This window comes from Budorcas taxicolor, chromosome 4 (genome assembly GCF_023091745.1).
Source record: "Budorcas taxicolor isolate Tak-1 chromosome 4, Takin1.1, whole genome shotgun sequence".
Classification (NCBI taxonomy): Eukaryota; Metazoa; Chordata; class Mammalia; order Artiodactyla; family Bovidae; genus Budorcas; species Budorcas taxicolor.
The window spans coordinates 22,629,401-22,645,979 of NC_068913.1; the positions used below are offsets into that span (position 1 = coordinate 22,629,401).

The 16,579-nt window shown below is 38.3% G+C and overlaps 1 protein-coding gene across 1 annotated transcript in view; it reads left to right on the plus strand.

Moving 5' to 3' along the window:
- The window catches only part of SCIN (scinderin), a 77,975-nt gene that overhangs the window by 26,752 nt on the left and 34,644 nt on the right, over positions 1 to 16,579 (plus strand). The window lies entirely within an intron of this gene.

Here is a 16,579-nt window from a genome sequence, read left to right on the forward strand (position 1 = left end):
AAAGTCTTATACCAGGTGATTAAATACACCAATATTTTAAATATTTCAGTCATTTTAAACTAAGATTTATAGTATAGGTAAGGCACTTATAATTGTAGTATAGTTGTTAAATTAACATGAATTGTCTGTATGGCTCTTTACATCTCTGTCATTTACCTAATCAGTATACCAGTCCTGAACATTTAGTTGTGAACAGTTTTTTTCTCTTTTAAGAAAACTACAGTGAGTACCTGAGTCTAAATATTGTATATATTCCCTTAAATAAGATTGTCAGTCAAAGGATATAATCATATTCAACTCTCTAAATACATGTTGGTAAATTGATTCCCATTCATTTATTTAACAAATATTTATTGAATTCCTATGTGAGCTAGGCCCTAAATATTTGTACCAGTTGCTGCTTCCTTGCATAAGTACTGTGTTCCTTCATGACTTTACAGAGCCCTGTCAGCATTTCCTATCGTAGTACCTTTTTGAATCTTCCCATTTTTCTCTTTGAGTTTTCATTTCTCTAATTTCCTAGGATATTACACCTTCTCCCCAAAGATTTTAGCCATTTGCATTTAAGTTTTTCTAAAGACAGTTTTATAAACATATATTTTTAATATTTTTTTATTTAGAGCAATTTAATGCATTAGAGTTACCTGATCCAATGCTAGGCTACATAATCCAGTAAATGAAAATTATATAATGGAATCATTTTATTGATTATAGTGTCTTTAAACTTTTTTGCTTTAATAGCCGCTAAACACAAATTTTCACGTTAATGTTTTAGAAATAATTTGAATTCAATGGGAAGATGATCTTGGTGTAATGCTAAGAGAAAGGATAGGCTATAAAATTTTATGTGTAATATTATCTTAATATGAAAGTTTATACCATATAGCTGTATATTCATATATACATTTATATCTGGAAAGAAATATACTGAAATATTACCAATATTATCAATAATGTCTTTGACTCTGGATATATGTCTTCTTATTATCTTCCTCTTCATTTGTGTTTTCAAAATTTATCATAATGGATTCCTTTTACAATCAGAGAAAAAAGACCATCTGAAAAAATAAAATTAGGAATGGCTTACCTGGGTTTTCAATAGTCAAAATTACATTACTAATAAATTAGACCTTGAAACTACTTACAGCAAATTCTTGATCTTTTCGTATTTTTTAAAGACCTCTCTTCTGGAAATGTGACCATCATGTAAGTTATCTAATTCTCATATTGAGAAGCAAAAACCTATAAATTAGATGTATTTTTGATTGATTGTAACCCCTTGTTTCAATAGCTATGTTTTGCTAGAAGTGGCCCCTGGAACACAATTGGTCCTTGCCGGGAGCTGGAGGGAGTGTTGCATTAACTGTCAGGCCAACTTCTCCATGTCATCTTGGAAGTCCCTTAAACTCTCATTATCTCTGGTTCCTCATTAGTAACGTGAGGATTAGCCAAAGTGGCTTCTTGGGTCCCTTTAGGTGTCAATGATCTGTGATTCCACATGTTTAATTACCAGTCACTTTAGTCTGTTCCGGGGCTTCCCTGGTGGCTCAGAGGTTAAAGCGTCTGCCTTCAATGTGGGAGACCTGGGTTCGATCCCTGGGTCGGGAAGATCCCCTGGAGAAGGAAATGGCAACCCACTCCAGTATTCTTGCCTGGAGAATCCCATGGATGGAGGAGCCTGGTAGGCTGTAGTCCACGGGGTCGCAAAGAGTCAGACACGACTGAGCAACTTCACCTTCACCTTAGTCTGTTCCAGAGAATGAAGCTGCTAAGGCTGAGGGCCTTAACTGTACATATGTATTTTTGATGTCTTTGCTTGTTGGATTTCATTCAAAGTTCTGAGAAATAAATGCTTAAGTATGACTGTATGATGTTGTTAAATTAAAACAAGGTAATTCAAATCTGAGGAAAAAATTTTGTAAAAATGTAACTGATTTTAAAATATTAGAGATAGGAATAAGGGACACACTGTTTAATATAAAAATGCTTTTCTGTGCTTTAGGGGCTCTTTGTTTTCTTAAAAAACTCCTAGAAAATGCCTACTTTGTTTCTATTTAGTACATTCAATGTATACTGCGTTATGATTGACAGTTCTCACAACTGATCTGAAATGAATTTTCAGTGGAAGCCTTCTTTTTTGTTGTTGTTAAAAAGCATTCAATGGGAAGTTTTGTTTTTAGAAATGTTCTTTTGTAGCTTGATTACCTGGGTAAGTAGTTGTTTGATGAATTAAGTATGCGCTTACGATAAACTAGTTTGACTTTTAGGCCTTCTTAATGTTGTACCTGTAACAATAGAATTCAGAAAGTTCATGAACTTGGTTGGGAAAAAAATCACAGTTTCATTTTCACTAACCTCTTCATGAAAAATTCCTCCAGTTGTGAATGTAGTTAATAAACCACAGTAGCACGAGCAGAACCTGTGACTTTTCGGATCACGCTATAGGTATTGCAGACAACTTCAAAATATTATTTATGCTTATCCCTATTTGGTAATTATGGCAGTTATTAGACTTGCTAGTCAATAATATTATGTAATGAGTATATGAAGGAGCTTATTTACTACTTTATCATGTTTGTTTTTTTAACATATATTTTTATTTTTGATGCTTGTATTCTAATATAATTGGTTTTCATTGTAATAGTATTTTATTTTAAACATTTTAAAAATACATTCATTAGTAGGGGTTCACAGACTTGGCAAAAATGGTCCAAAGTGGTCCATAGCACAGGGTCAAAAAAAGGTTACCTTGTTTAAGATGATGGAATGCCACTTTTTTTTTCTTCTGAGATTCTAATGCAACTGTTGACTTTGCTAGAGGATTCTAAAAAATCTTTCAGAATATCTTCTAAAATCGATCTTTTAAGTGACTCATTTTTAATGAGAATTTTAAAAAGTTATTTCCCAAAATTTTGAAAGTCTATATATGAAGGTTGGTAATGGCTTGAACTCAAGGACTTTTCAACCAATTAAATGATGTGATTGGCATGATTCCATAATCAATGCTGAATTTTTGGAACATGTCTGTAACACATTCAAGTGATCAACATAGAAAATAAAGAAAAGTAATTTTTCTGAGAATCTCTTGAAAAATTGATGTTTATTTAGAGGTGGTTCAACTATCTATTGATCACAGTATTGTAATATTTTCACACTGTTTTCATATGGCTCATCTCTAGGATGATCATACATTTATAATCCTTTAAAACCAAACACACTGGAGAGTAACGGGGGGTGCTAACCAGACAGGACATCGCATGCATTAACAAGAACCGTCTGGGGAAACAGGATGTGTGGTCAGCGTCTTCTCTGTATCTTCAGCACTTTTAAAAGTCATATGCTTAAATAATGAAAGTGATACTATAAGCATAACTAATTAAAGCCTGTAACTAGGGTCGCATTTCCTCTATGCTGGTTTTCTCCTCTTTGTAAGCATATTTACCATGAAAAGCTGCATATAAATTATGTAAAGCTTTTTTTCTTCGTCTTTTTTCTTTTCCTATTTAAAATAATCAGTGAATGTGAAGGAAAATCAAATATCTCACTAGCCCGAAGGTCTCAAACTTTCATTGTTGGTTCTACTCATTCTCTAAACATCAGGAGGGAGGAAGAATAGCGAAGATGAATAATTTATCAGTACATTTTATAGACTTTCATTTTTAAAAAAGACAGCATCTTGCTATCTATAGGGTAGATAGCTAAAAGAAGGAGCAAGTAGTTTGAAACAACAACAAAGCAACTAACCGGGGAAGTTTTTTTCAGTGTAATTTAATGAACTTGTTTAGCCCATAATCACTGTACATGCTGGAGAAGGAATCCTGGCAGTAAAAATACTACAGGGAAATTATGAACAGATGCTGTGTTGTTGAACTGTTAGATTTCTTGCTTCTATAAAAAGCACTAAGGCTCCCTGGAAAGTCATATGTACAATCATTGTTTTAAATTTTGGATTACAAGAGAAAACTGGAAAGAACACTTAGAATGTCATATGATAGTTCAGTCAGTCAGTGTTTATTGATCACCAGGTTGGTTCCCAATCAAGTTCAGAGGCCACATTTCATTGTCTGATTGAGAAGATAAGCATGCACTGAATCTAAAACATAGCCCAAGAGTAGGAACAGATTGCAGGGTCCTCAAATGCTGGAAAGCATGGTCAGAGTGATGCCATCAAAAGCCGAAAGATTTCTCATGATAAAACTTATGTACTTTATATTACCATTTTTTAAAATTTATTTTTTGAAGTATAGATGATTTACAATCTTGTGTTAATTTCTGCTGTACAGCAAAGTGATTCACTTATAAGAATATGAACATTTTTTTCATATTCTTTCCAATATCACAGGATATTGGATATAGTTCGCTGTGCTGTATACAGCAGGACCTTGTAGTTTATCCATTCTGTATATAGTAGTTTGCATCTCCTAACCCCAAACTCCCAATACGTCCCTCCCAAACTTATGTATTTTAAACTGTGTGAAAATAGCATATAAGATAATCTCTAGAGGATCTCCCCAGATAGTAATTATGTTCATCTTGCTATTATAAGTCATAATTGCTTGAAAATAAGAAAATTTATTCAGTCATTTTTTTGACAAGTTGATTAGATATTCATGATGGATGATGGATATTTATATTTAAGATCTGAGTATCTTGTAAGTAAAATCTAGAGTTGAATTATAAAGGTGTTTCTTAAATTATCCTTTAGAGATGTCTGTTTAGACAAAGAGTAAAATTTTAGTTATATTTCCCCAAAGTGCTTTGCCCAGTGAAATCTGTATCTTAATTATGTCGCTACACTAAATTCCTTGAGGGCAAGGTACTGCCTTATTATCTGTGTAACCTTCACAGCTCTAACTCATTGCTCGTTCATATGAAGATAATTAATACAATTAACTGCGAACTTTAAGTTACTAGATAACCAATTACATTTGTGTTCCTCTTGCATAGAGGATAGTATTGCTTTAAAAATTTTCCTGTGTTTTAGATGATAGTGTTGGCAAAGATATGAAGAAAGCCATATGACTGATTAACTTTTAAATCTGACAGCATTGATATAGGAGCAGTTAGTGTTTAGATAAGCATAATCTATATATTCTGCTAGTCTTCTTTCTATAAATCAACAGTTACAACTTATCTCCTGGAAAGGGATAACCGACTCTTGAGCTTATCTGCCTTCCCATGTATTAGGTAGATTGTATGTTCTCCGGGTGAGAATACCTAGTACAGGAAGAAATAGATAGCTGATGGTCTAAAACTGTTCATTCTGTGAAAGCGCAGGCCCCCAGGAGCTACATTTGGGTCTTGCCATCTGTAAAATCTTCCTTCTCAGGTCCAGTCACTTCCCCATTTAGTGTTCAGTAAAATTGGACACCATTTCTATGTTTGTTCACGTAGAGTCCAAAACCCTCCTCTCACTCTAGCACACATCAGTGCTGGCCACTACCCCTGACCACTTTGAATGGTCACTGTCAATAATCCTGGTGCTGCCTCTCCTGATGTCTATGTTAAAAGTAATACACTCCATGAACTCTAAGAAACTATAGAGATGTAGGGCTTTATTTTTGAAATCACCCTACATATTTATTTTTCTCCAATACTTTACATTAAAGGCTGGGGTACTAATGCATCCCAAGGTTGTACAATTTGAATTTACAGGAAGTAAAAGCAGGAATGCTTTTGAATGTTTAATAATCTAAGCACTGGAGTAGTCATACATTTTTATCACATAAAGTAAAAGATGAAGAAAAAGCAAGTTAGAATTTGCAAATTTATAATTCTGTTGACATTCCATGAAGCTTCTTCGTGGAAATGTTTGCTTTCATAGCATAATCTTGAGTTTACTGGATTTAAATGGGATTGTATTTTAATCTTTCAACTAAAATAACATTGTATATTTGAATCAAGCTTGATCATTTTGAAAGTGATACAACAGAGAATAGGAGAAACTTTATTTTCTGGGGGTGATTTTTGATTAAATATATCAACCCCCATTTATCTTTGTAGGATAGTGTCAAATGAACCAAAGAAGTACCACTAAATAGAAATTGGGAGCTATTTTGAAAATCCCCTCATGACAGTTTTGGAACAACGAGTATGTAGTATTTTTAAAGGGTCTAAAGATTTATAGGGCAATAGTATAAATAAGAATAAAAATCACAGGTTTTTAGTGTTAGGGAAAAAACATGGGTATTTTGAACTCCTTAAATGTAAAACACAAGGTTGTTTTGGGGGGTTTGTAACACACACACACGCACACATCACTCATTAAATTAGTCTCTGTTGCTCTCTTGTGTGTGTCCTCAGTCACTAAGTCGTGTCCAGCTCTTTGTGACTCCACGGACTGTCGCTGGCCAGGCTCCTCTGTCCATGGGATTTCCCAGGAAAGCATACCGGAGTGGGTTGCCATTTCCTTCTCTGGGGGTCTCCCTGACCCAAGGACTGAACCTGCATCTACTGCAATGGCGGGCAGATTCTTTACTGTCTGAGCCACCGGGGAACCACCTCTCACCCTCTTAATTCCCTGTTAGTCACAGCTTTATGCTTTGCGAGGATGGACATCTGAGTTGCGTAAGATATTAGTTTGGTCAGTAGGCACAGTAAGCGTATTAACACTAAGAGACAATAGAAAACATTTTGTTAGAGCAATGTGCTTGTTAGAGAAGTACGCTTCTCTTTGTGTGCTATCCAAGTAGCTTTAGCTTCCTTGTTTACCCCTCCTTTATTTTCCAGCCTCTTTTAGTTCTTGGGAAATTGAACAATGTCTTACATACTTTGGAATTTCCTAGTCATGTCGCGTGGTGTCTGGCACCTCAGACAAGTTCACCAGAATTTGTTGTGTGATTGAAATAACATTGTTATGAGAGGCATGTGGTCCATTTATGGGTTTACCATCCAAAGATTTTTGAGGTAAGAGGATTAAAAATATTTGCCACTCTCTCTAGACTAATCCTCATACTACATATTAAATAGAGAGGAAGTATCAGAGGTACCAGCAAATAGAAATCTTTCCATTTCTTCTCTCTGTTGCAGTACACTTAAATTATCCCCCATTTTGCTTTACAGTAAATGATACTTTGTACACATGCCAAATCAACAGAATTATAGTGACAAGTAGGGCATGCTGCAAGGCTATGCTTCTAACAGCACTACAATTGCTGTAGCTACTTGTATCTACCACTTATTGATAGCTTATTTTCTGTGCCAGGCACTGTCCAAGGCGCTGTTCATTTGTTATTTATTTTAACAAATATTTTTATTGGATGCTTCCTTAGTTGCTTCAGTTGTATCTAAATCTTTGCGCCCCTATGGACTGCAGCCTGCCAAGCCCTTCTGTCCTTGGGATTCTGCAGGCAAGAATACTGGAGTGGGTTGCCATGCCCTCCTCCAGGGGATCTTCCCAACCCAGGGATTGAACCTGGGTCTCCAGCACTGCAGGCAGATTCTTTACCTCTGAGCCACCAGCCAAGTCCTGGCTAGTATTTAATTCAGATACCCACTTTGTTCCTCATTGGCTCATCCAGTGGGGGCAGTTGAAATATTCTGAACAAAGACAAGAAATATAGTAAAAGCATAGCTAACCATAAACTATAAGAAGATGATTTTTCAAATAATTTACTTTATCACACCAAAGTTCAACATAAAGATTCATGACCTTACTGATAAGATGTCACTCTATATAGTCCATCCAAGCTAATACTACTTGGCAAGCTTTTCTGAATGAGGTAATTTCTCCTTTAGTTTGTAGCTGAAGTGAGGGAAGAGTGATAAGCCGTATCAACAGAATAATGCAGTTTCATGACAGATGGCCTGTATGGAAGGGTGGCACTTCCCTATATCTGAATTGATAAACTAACACAAATATTACACTAGAATGGCATGTTTCTCTATTAGTAATATTTCTCATGTTTGCTGTGATATTAGTGATTATATATATGTCAGTTCAGTTCAGTCGCTCAGTCGTGTCCGACTCTTTGCGACCCCATGAATCGCAGCACGCCAGGCCTCCCTGTCCATCACCAACTCCCGGAGTTCACTCAGACTCACGTCCATCGAGTCAGTGATGCCATCGAGCCATCTCATCCTCGGTAGTCCCCTTCTCCGGCCCCCAATCCCTCCCAGCATCAGAGTCTTTTCCAATGAGTTAACTCTTCTCATGAGGTGGCCAAAGTACTGGAGTTTCAGCTTTAGCATCATTCCCTCCAAAGAAATCCCAGGGCTGATCTTCAGAATGGACTGGTTGGATCTCCTTGCAGTCCAAGGGACTCTCAAGAGTCTTCTCCAACACCACAGTTCAAAAGCATCAATTCTTTGGTGCTCAGCTTTCTTCACAGTCCAACTCTCACATCCATACATGACCACTGGAAAAACCATATGTGTATACAAATATAGAGAGAGAGAGTAAAAAAAACGAACTGATAGTAAGACTGTATTTCTTTTGGCAGTTTCAGGTGATTTTTTCTTATCCCTGTGCTAAGAATTAACCAGACTCAAATATCAAAGGGATAGATCTCTGAGATTCAGTGATTCACAACTCATTGACGTTCATTTTGTAAATTAAATATTAAAATATATAATAATAATTTCATCTTATTCTCCTTTACATGGGTAAGGGCAAATGGTTCACTATTTGGCTGAAGTTTCTGTCCACTTTTTCTTCTTTCTAGCTGCATTTTTCTTTAGGTGATGCAAGTGCTTCTTATCAATGACACAAAAATTCAATAACCTAAGAAACAAATTTGTCACCGATTTTATTTTCTGCAGAGGAGGTAAAACAAGCAGCTCCAGGACAAACATCCAGGGCCTTCTTGCAGCTGGCATTGTTGTACGGGCTGTGCATGGATAAGCTAGTTTATGAAAGGCTGTTGCTGAACCACGAAAAGACACCGGGATTCTTGGCTCCGGAAGAGAAGAATTCAGTCCGGGGCCAGAGACGAGGCTTAATCGCTCAGAGCTTTTGTGTAACAAAGTCTTATTAAAGTATAAAGGAGATGGAGAAAGCTTCTGACATAGACATCAGAAGGGGGCAGAAAGAATACCCTCCGCTTGTTTTTAGCTGGATATTATATAGTCACTGGCAACCCACTCCAGTACTCTTGCCTGGAAAATCCCATGGATGGAGGAGCCTGGTAGGCTACAGTCCATGGGGTCGCGAAAAGTCGGACACAACTGAGTGACTTCACTTTCACTTTTCATTTTCATGCATTGGAGAAGGCAATGGCAACCCACTCCAGTGTTCTTGCCTGGAGAATCCCAGGGACGGTGGAGCCTGGTGGGCTGCCGTCTATGGGGTCACACAGAGTCGGACACGACTGAAGCAACTTAGCAGCAGCAGCAGCAGCAGTCTATTAATGAAAGAAAGGAATGTCTTAAAACTCAGAATGGCACCAAGCCCCTCATCCAGAGGATGTATTTTGGGATAATCTTGGCACCAGGGGAGTCATCCAGGGCCATAAAATGGTTGACTTGATTTGTATGGCAGATTACCATACAAATAGTTTCATTTACATAGATTAGGGAAACAGAGTCTGAGTATAACATACTGATTTGTCAAGTTGGTTCTGAGCCATTAGGCATTAGAGACTTGAAGACAAAGTCTGGGGTAAATGCATAGTATATTAACATAGTTTAAGAACATTTCCATAAGAAAAATGCATTGGTTAACTCAAGGTTTGAGAATAGTTAACTTCAGGTGAACCAGACGTCATTATGGCAGCACAGTATTTTAAGAGGAACCTCCTTTTTAAATTTGAATAGAGAAGGGAAAAAAAAACATATCACTAGTTTGTTTCCTCCTGCCACTTAAGAGAGAGATAAAAAATGTCTGACTCTTTCAGGCTTTTTCCTCTGTTTGGAGACCCCTGGCCTTCCTGCCTGTTATCCTCTCACTTACTTCATAAATAGCCCTATGAAGTGGATACATTTATTATCCCCTGTCCTGGTTTATGTTCCTCAAATGCCTATTCAGGGAAAAGGACTTGGGAGCAGATTGTTATTTGGAAGATGATCCTGGAAGCACGGAGTAAGAGTAAAATGAGGCAATAGTTAGTTAGTAAGTTACGTACTGCTGTAGGCAACTGGGACTTAGTCCCAGAGGGATCCTCTCAGAAACTATATGGAAAACACTTCAGAACTGGCCTACTGAAGGCTGAGGTGGCTGCAGGATTTAGCTGGTAACTCTCATCCCTCATTGGTTGAGGGTTGCTAAGTCACTTCAGTCGTGTACGACTCTGTGCGACCCCATAGATGGCAGCCCACCAGACTCCCCTATCCCTGGGATTCTCCAGGCAAGAACACTGGAGTGGGTTGCCATTTCCTTCTCCAGTACATGAAAGTGAAAGTGAAGTCGCTCAGTCGTGTCCGACTCCTCGTGACCCCATAGTCTGCAGCCTACCAGGCTCCTCCGCCCATGGGATTCCCCAGCAAGGGTACTGAAGTGGGATGCCATTGCCTTCTCCGGGTTGAGGGTTACCCCTTTGGTATTAGGTCCCCAGAACCTCCAGGTGCCTTGTGTGTGGCTATGGTACAGCTTCTTGGCCAGATCATGCCATCAGATAAGAGAGCAGAAGGCTTTGGTCTTTAAGGAATTACTTGCTGATTGAGTTTGGGGGTAGACCCAGGTGAGATGGGCAAAACACCAATAGCATCTCTGCATCCTCACTCTATGAAGAAAGTCAGAGAGAGCTTATATAACTTGCCCATGTGGGTTGCGAATAGGACATCTGTGGTTCACATATCATGGCAGATTTTCATTCCATGGCAGATCTTAAACATGCGGAGAGATGGAGCCCACATCTGTTGATCTTCCAAAATTTTGCTACGCATTTTTGACAGTCATACTTATTTTGTGTATTCCATACTGAAAGTGCTGGTTTTTGTAGCACAATTTTTGTGCTCAATGGGCTGGCTTGACCCTTTATTTTACATCACTTAGGATTAGCGTGCAGCCTTTCATCCATACTGTAGAGGCATTAGGTGCAGGGTAATTGGGGTAGACATTTTCTTCGAAAGACAATACATTGTTTTAATGTGACTATAAAAGGTAGGCAGATATTTTTCAAGCACCTCAGAGTACATGAAAGCCATTTTGAATTTGCTCAGTTAAATGTTGGTGCTTGGGAATTTTCTGAATTAAATAAAGAGGAAACTTTCACAACTGTCTTGTCATAAAACTCTACCTAATCTGATTAAGTTTTCTATGTAAGTCAGGTTTATTTACCTCATTTAATCATCATCATAACTGTGAGTGGTATTAATTATTATACCATTTTAAATATGAGAATAAGGTCACCGAGTCATTTAGTTGTGGGTCCATCCAGCTCAGATTGTCTAATATTAGTAAGTGAAGGGATTGTGAAAAAGACAAGGGTGGAGGGTGCTCATTGTGAAGCATAAAGATTAGGAACCGTAAAGGCCAATGATGAAAGTGTCCATTCAAGCACTGATCAGATAGAAATGTCCAAATGGGTTTGAGATCTTACAAGTGAAGTGAAGTGAAGTTGCTCAGTCGTGTCCGACTCTTTGCAGCCCCATGAACTGTAGCCTACCAGGCTCCTCAGTCCATGGAATTTTCCAGGCAATAATACTGGAGTGGGTTGCCATTTCCTTCTCCAGGGGATCTTCCCAACCCAAGGATCTTACAGGAAAAGGTTTAATAATCCGCAGAAGAAGCAGAAAGCCTAGAGTCTTTAAGATTTGACCCAGGGCAACCTCCAGACCACCAACCTATGCTAATTTGTCCACAGATTAATTCTTTTTGTGAAGGTATGGGCTTCCCAGGTGGCGCTAGTAGTAAAGAACCCACCTGCCAGTGCAGGAGATGTAAGAGACGTGGGTTCGATCCCTGGGTTGGGAAGATCCCCTGGAGAAGGAAATGGCAACCCACTCCAGAGTTCTTGCCTGGAGGATCCCATGGACTGAGGAGTCTGGAGGGCTGCAGTCCACAGGATTGCAAAGAGTTGGACACAACTGAAGTGACTTAGCCCGCGTGCATATGAAAGTCAGAAATGCTCGGCAGACTTGTCCTGATGGTTAAGATGAGTGAACCATGCTAACAAAGCTGATACCACTAAAGGTTTAAGTTGTATCACTGTACCCAGCCCAGGGTCTCTCCAGATACACAGTGCCAGGGCTTCATTCAGCATCTCTGGGGCGGGGATTCAGACGTGAGTGTTCTTTATCATAACTCCTAGGTGGTTCTAGTACGCAGTCAGCGGAAAACAGCTGCTCCAGTTTAGTAAGTTGACATTCTGGCTTATATATTTTAACAACTTGGGAGTTATGTTTCCATGTTAAAAAAAATCATGTTAGCTATCTGTAGTATAATTTGTGGATTAGCTTTCTATATTATAATAATTTATGAGTTAACTTTCTCATGATGTTGACTCCCTAAGTATAATCTCTACAGTGTGGATGTTACAGTAATGCTGAGGTTCAGGTCTCCGTCATGATCAGTTCCCCTAGGCCACAGTGTTCTCTGCATCCTCCTGAGCTACGTTGTCAAATGAGGCATGTATTTGACCTGTGAGACACAAGTGGCTATTTAGGTTTTGATTTAAATTAGCTAAAATTAAATAACACTTAACATTTAGTTACTTAGTGACATTCACCACATTTCGGGTGCTCAGTAGCTACAGGTAGCTAGTGACTACTGTATTGGATCACACAGATATGAAACATTATAGTCACAGAAAATTCTACTGGACAGCCCTGAGCGAGATAATGAAACGAAGCTCTCTTGTAGACATTCATTTCACTTTTGTCCTTTTATCCAAACAGGTATTTCACACGCTTTCCCTCGGTCTAAAATACCTTACCCACTATTTGATGTATTAAAGTACCCTTTATATGACTTATCAGTAAAGGGATAAAGGTGTTTTAGAGGTCGGGAAGTACATCAGTGAGAGAGAGCAGGAGGGCAAATGTTGGACTGTTTCCATATTAGGTGGAGCTGGCTACAGGAGGGTGCTACTTTTCTCAGAATTGCCTGTCATTTTATATGAGTGTCTCTTCCCTGTTATCAAATATTAGTCTTATCAAAGACATAAACTGTCTCGAAGTAAGTAAATATACTGTAACTATGAGGCTTCACTTGAACAATTTCTTTCTATTCACCATATGCTTGCCCTGTATTGATCTTTTTTCCAGTTAGGGAAAGGAAATAAGACAGAAAAACTATTGAGCAATTAAAATTTTAGCTCTTAGAATGCAGAAACTTACTCTGTTTGTAGTGAAAAAAGAAGCAGAGCCATTTACAGTAAAATAATTAAGGTAAAAACAATGCCATGTATCATTCTCTTAAAAGCACTGCAGTAGGAGTTGGAATTCCAGGGGGTTAGTTACATCCTTGCTTCAGTGTTTTTAAGACCTGGGCCTAAGGCACACTCCTAACTCGTTTTCCTAATCTTGAGATGAAATTGGGTTGAGAAGTACATAAGACCCTCTGTTTAACACTGTAGGACTTGACACCAGTGTAAATAATTTTTATCCCAGGTGATTTGGAGTTTGAGTTATATACTGTTCTTCCAGGCCACATAAGTATCTCTTCTTTTCTTATTATTTACTTCAATTTCTTACTGTAAAGTGTCCAAGCATCTTGACGTTTCTGTTGAATGTCAAAGGAAGGAAAATGGATCTTGTATGAGCTATATTGCAAATGTTGAAATTTTATATCCAAAACAGATGGCTCTGGCTCAAGGCTTCAAAATAAAGACAAGTGCAAATGTGAGAAGTCAGTAAGGATTATGAAAGTATAGCAAAGTTTTCCTTAACTGCTTGATCCTTCTTTCTAAGAAAACAAATTTACACATAGGCCAGCTTACGCTTTAAACAAAGTTGCAGTGGATCCTACAAAAGACACACAAGATGCTGAGGATGGTCTTGGCACAGGTCAGGAAAACCTAGAAATTCTGAAGATAGGGGATTGTGAATATAGAGCTGGGTTGTGTGTTTGCTTTAATAATTTAATATAACTATCTCTCGATATTTATTTTAGTTGTTGTTTAGAATTAGAGTTGTTTTGAATTGAGCTCCTGTTGAAGGCAAAGAATAAACAGCAGAAAAGAAAGTCTAGGCAAAGAACAAAATTGTGTTTCCACAAATCTCCAACCTCTTTAATATATTTGGAGTAGTTTTTGCATTGTTAAGCATTTCCATTATGTTACTGATAAAACAGAGAGGAAAAGATACAGATACTCCCATTTTTGTATTCACATCCCATCTGTAACAAACTAGGCCCTCATCTGTAACAAACTAGTCCCTGTGATCTTTGGAGCTACTTCATTTCCTAGCTGAAAACTTAAGAACCCTGGGGCCCTGCTGCTGCTGCTGCTGGTAAGTCAGTCGTGTCCGACTCTTAGTCACCCCATAGACGGCAGCCCAACAGGCTCCTCTGTCCCTGGGATTCTCCAGGCAAGAACACTGGAGTGGGTTGCCATGCCCTTCTCCAATGCATGAAAGTGAAAAGTGAAAGTGAAGTCGCTCGGTCTTGTCTGACTTTTAGCGACCCCATGGACTGTAGCCCACCAGGCTCCTCCATCTGGGGTTCTCCAGGCTAGAGTACTGGAGTGGGGTGCCATTTGGTAACTCCTTCTACGTCTTTACATTAACAAGTGCTTCTTCGGTCAAAATGCCTAGAGCTGTTAGGGATTCAGTAATATTTACTATCCTTTGATGAACTGAGGGAATACAGCTGAGACAGAAGCCTAAGGTAGTCAGGCTTCCCTAGTGGCTTAGTTGGTAAAGAATCTGCCTGCAATGCAGGAAACCTGGGTTTGATCCCTGGGTTGGGAGGATCCCCTGGAGAAGGGAATGGCAACTCACTCCAATATTCTTGCCTGGAAAATCCCATGGATAGAGAAGTCTGTTGGACTCTACGGTCCGTGCAGTCACAAAGAGTCAGATACGATTTTGCGACTAAACCACCATCACAAAGTTAAAATGAAATGGTAATTACTCTCGTTTAAGTAAGTCAATGGCACCCCACTCCAGCACTCTTGCCTGGAAAATCCCATGGGCGGAGGAGCCTGGTGGGCTGCAGTCCATGGGGTCGCGAAGAGTCGGACATGACTGAGCGACTTCACTTTCCCTTTTCACTTTCATGCGTTGGAGAAGGAAATGGCAACCCACTCCAGTGTTCTTGCCTGGAGAATCCCAGGGATGGGGGAGCCTGGTGGGCTGCCGTCTATGGGGTCACACAGAGTCGGACACGACTGAAGCGACTTAGCAGCAGCAGCAGCAGCAAGTAGTAAGTTACCACTGGGAAACAAATACGAGATGTCAACATTTTTTAAATAAAAGTTTTTATAGTTTTATTAAAGAAAAATACATGTTTGTTGTTGAAGTTTTTGAATTAGTCATAGTAGAGAAAGGTATTACCCTAAGTCCCACCTTTGAAAACAGAGTAACCAAATTTTCTCAGTCTTTGTTTTCACATACATAGCTCAGTGCTTTTGTAAGAAAGAGTTCATACTGTAGATAATGCTTGGAAATCTAAATTTTTACTTGAAATGTTGTAATCATTTTCCTAATCATCAAATAATTTTCATACTATAATGACTGTAAAATTTTCCACTGTATTGCTATAGCCTAATTTATTTAATCAGTTCCTTCCATGTTGAGCATTTAGGTGGTTTTAATATTATAAAACAGTGTAGTGAACATTTATCAAGTTGATTTTAATTATTTCTTTAGAATAAACTAGAATAGAAGGATTGAATCAAATGATAGGCATCCTTTTTTTTTTCTATCCAAGTCATTTATTTGGAATGCGATCATATTCCTTAATGTGCATTTATATGCATATGTTGACATGAATTACCTTACACATAAGAGTAAATAGAGTACAGTGTTGGTGATATAGTGGTGAGCAGAGCTGCCTTCCAAGTGTGAGTAGACATAGTTGGGGGAGGAACTCTTTCTTATCTCTGACCTGTATTTTTTAAAAACATTTTGTGAGTGCTGTTGATGCCACACATGCATTTTTCTGAAAATTTATTAAATATTAAATATTCTTCCATATCTTTAAAATACAATTATAAAAGAAGTGGCCACTGTTCATAGCTTAATTTATGAAGCTTGCTTTTAATAATTTAGTAGCATACCTGGCTAAACTATATGTATACAGAGAAACACGCTCTGTGTGGCTGTGACTTTCACAAGGTAAACAGATGGGGTTTTTGTGTTAGGATATGTGTTTAGTGGACTTTTCACGTATCTTGTGAAGTATGGTCAACAGAGTTAGCTGGATAGGCCATGCTTTTAAGGTTTTTGTTACTGTTCATCACTTTGAAGAATGTTCCTTCTCACCAGAATGCCTGGTAGAATACTGAATTTTTCCCAACACTGGATATTGTCAGTTTTTTCCTAACCTCTGACGATTTTATGGATAAAAAAGTATCATAGTTTTACTGTTTTACGTTTTTTAGCAGCTCTTTCATGTTTGTTTTATCTTTTTTAAGGGCTGTTTGCTCCCACAACACTGATAGATGAAAGAACTCCTCTCTTTCAGCCTTTAATGCCCACAGCATAGGCAGAACCGCGAGGAAAGGGGAGTAGACAGATAGGACTTTGAGAAAAATGAAAG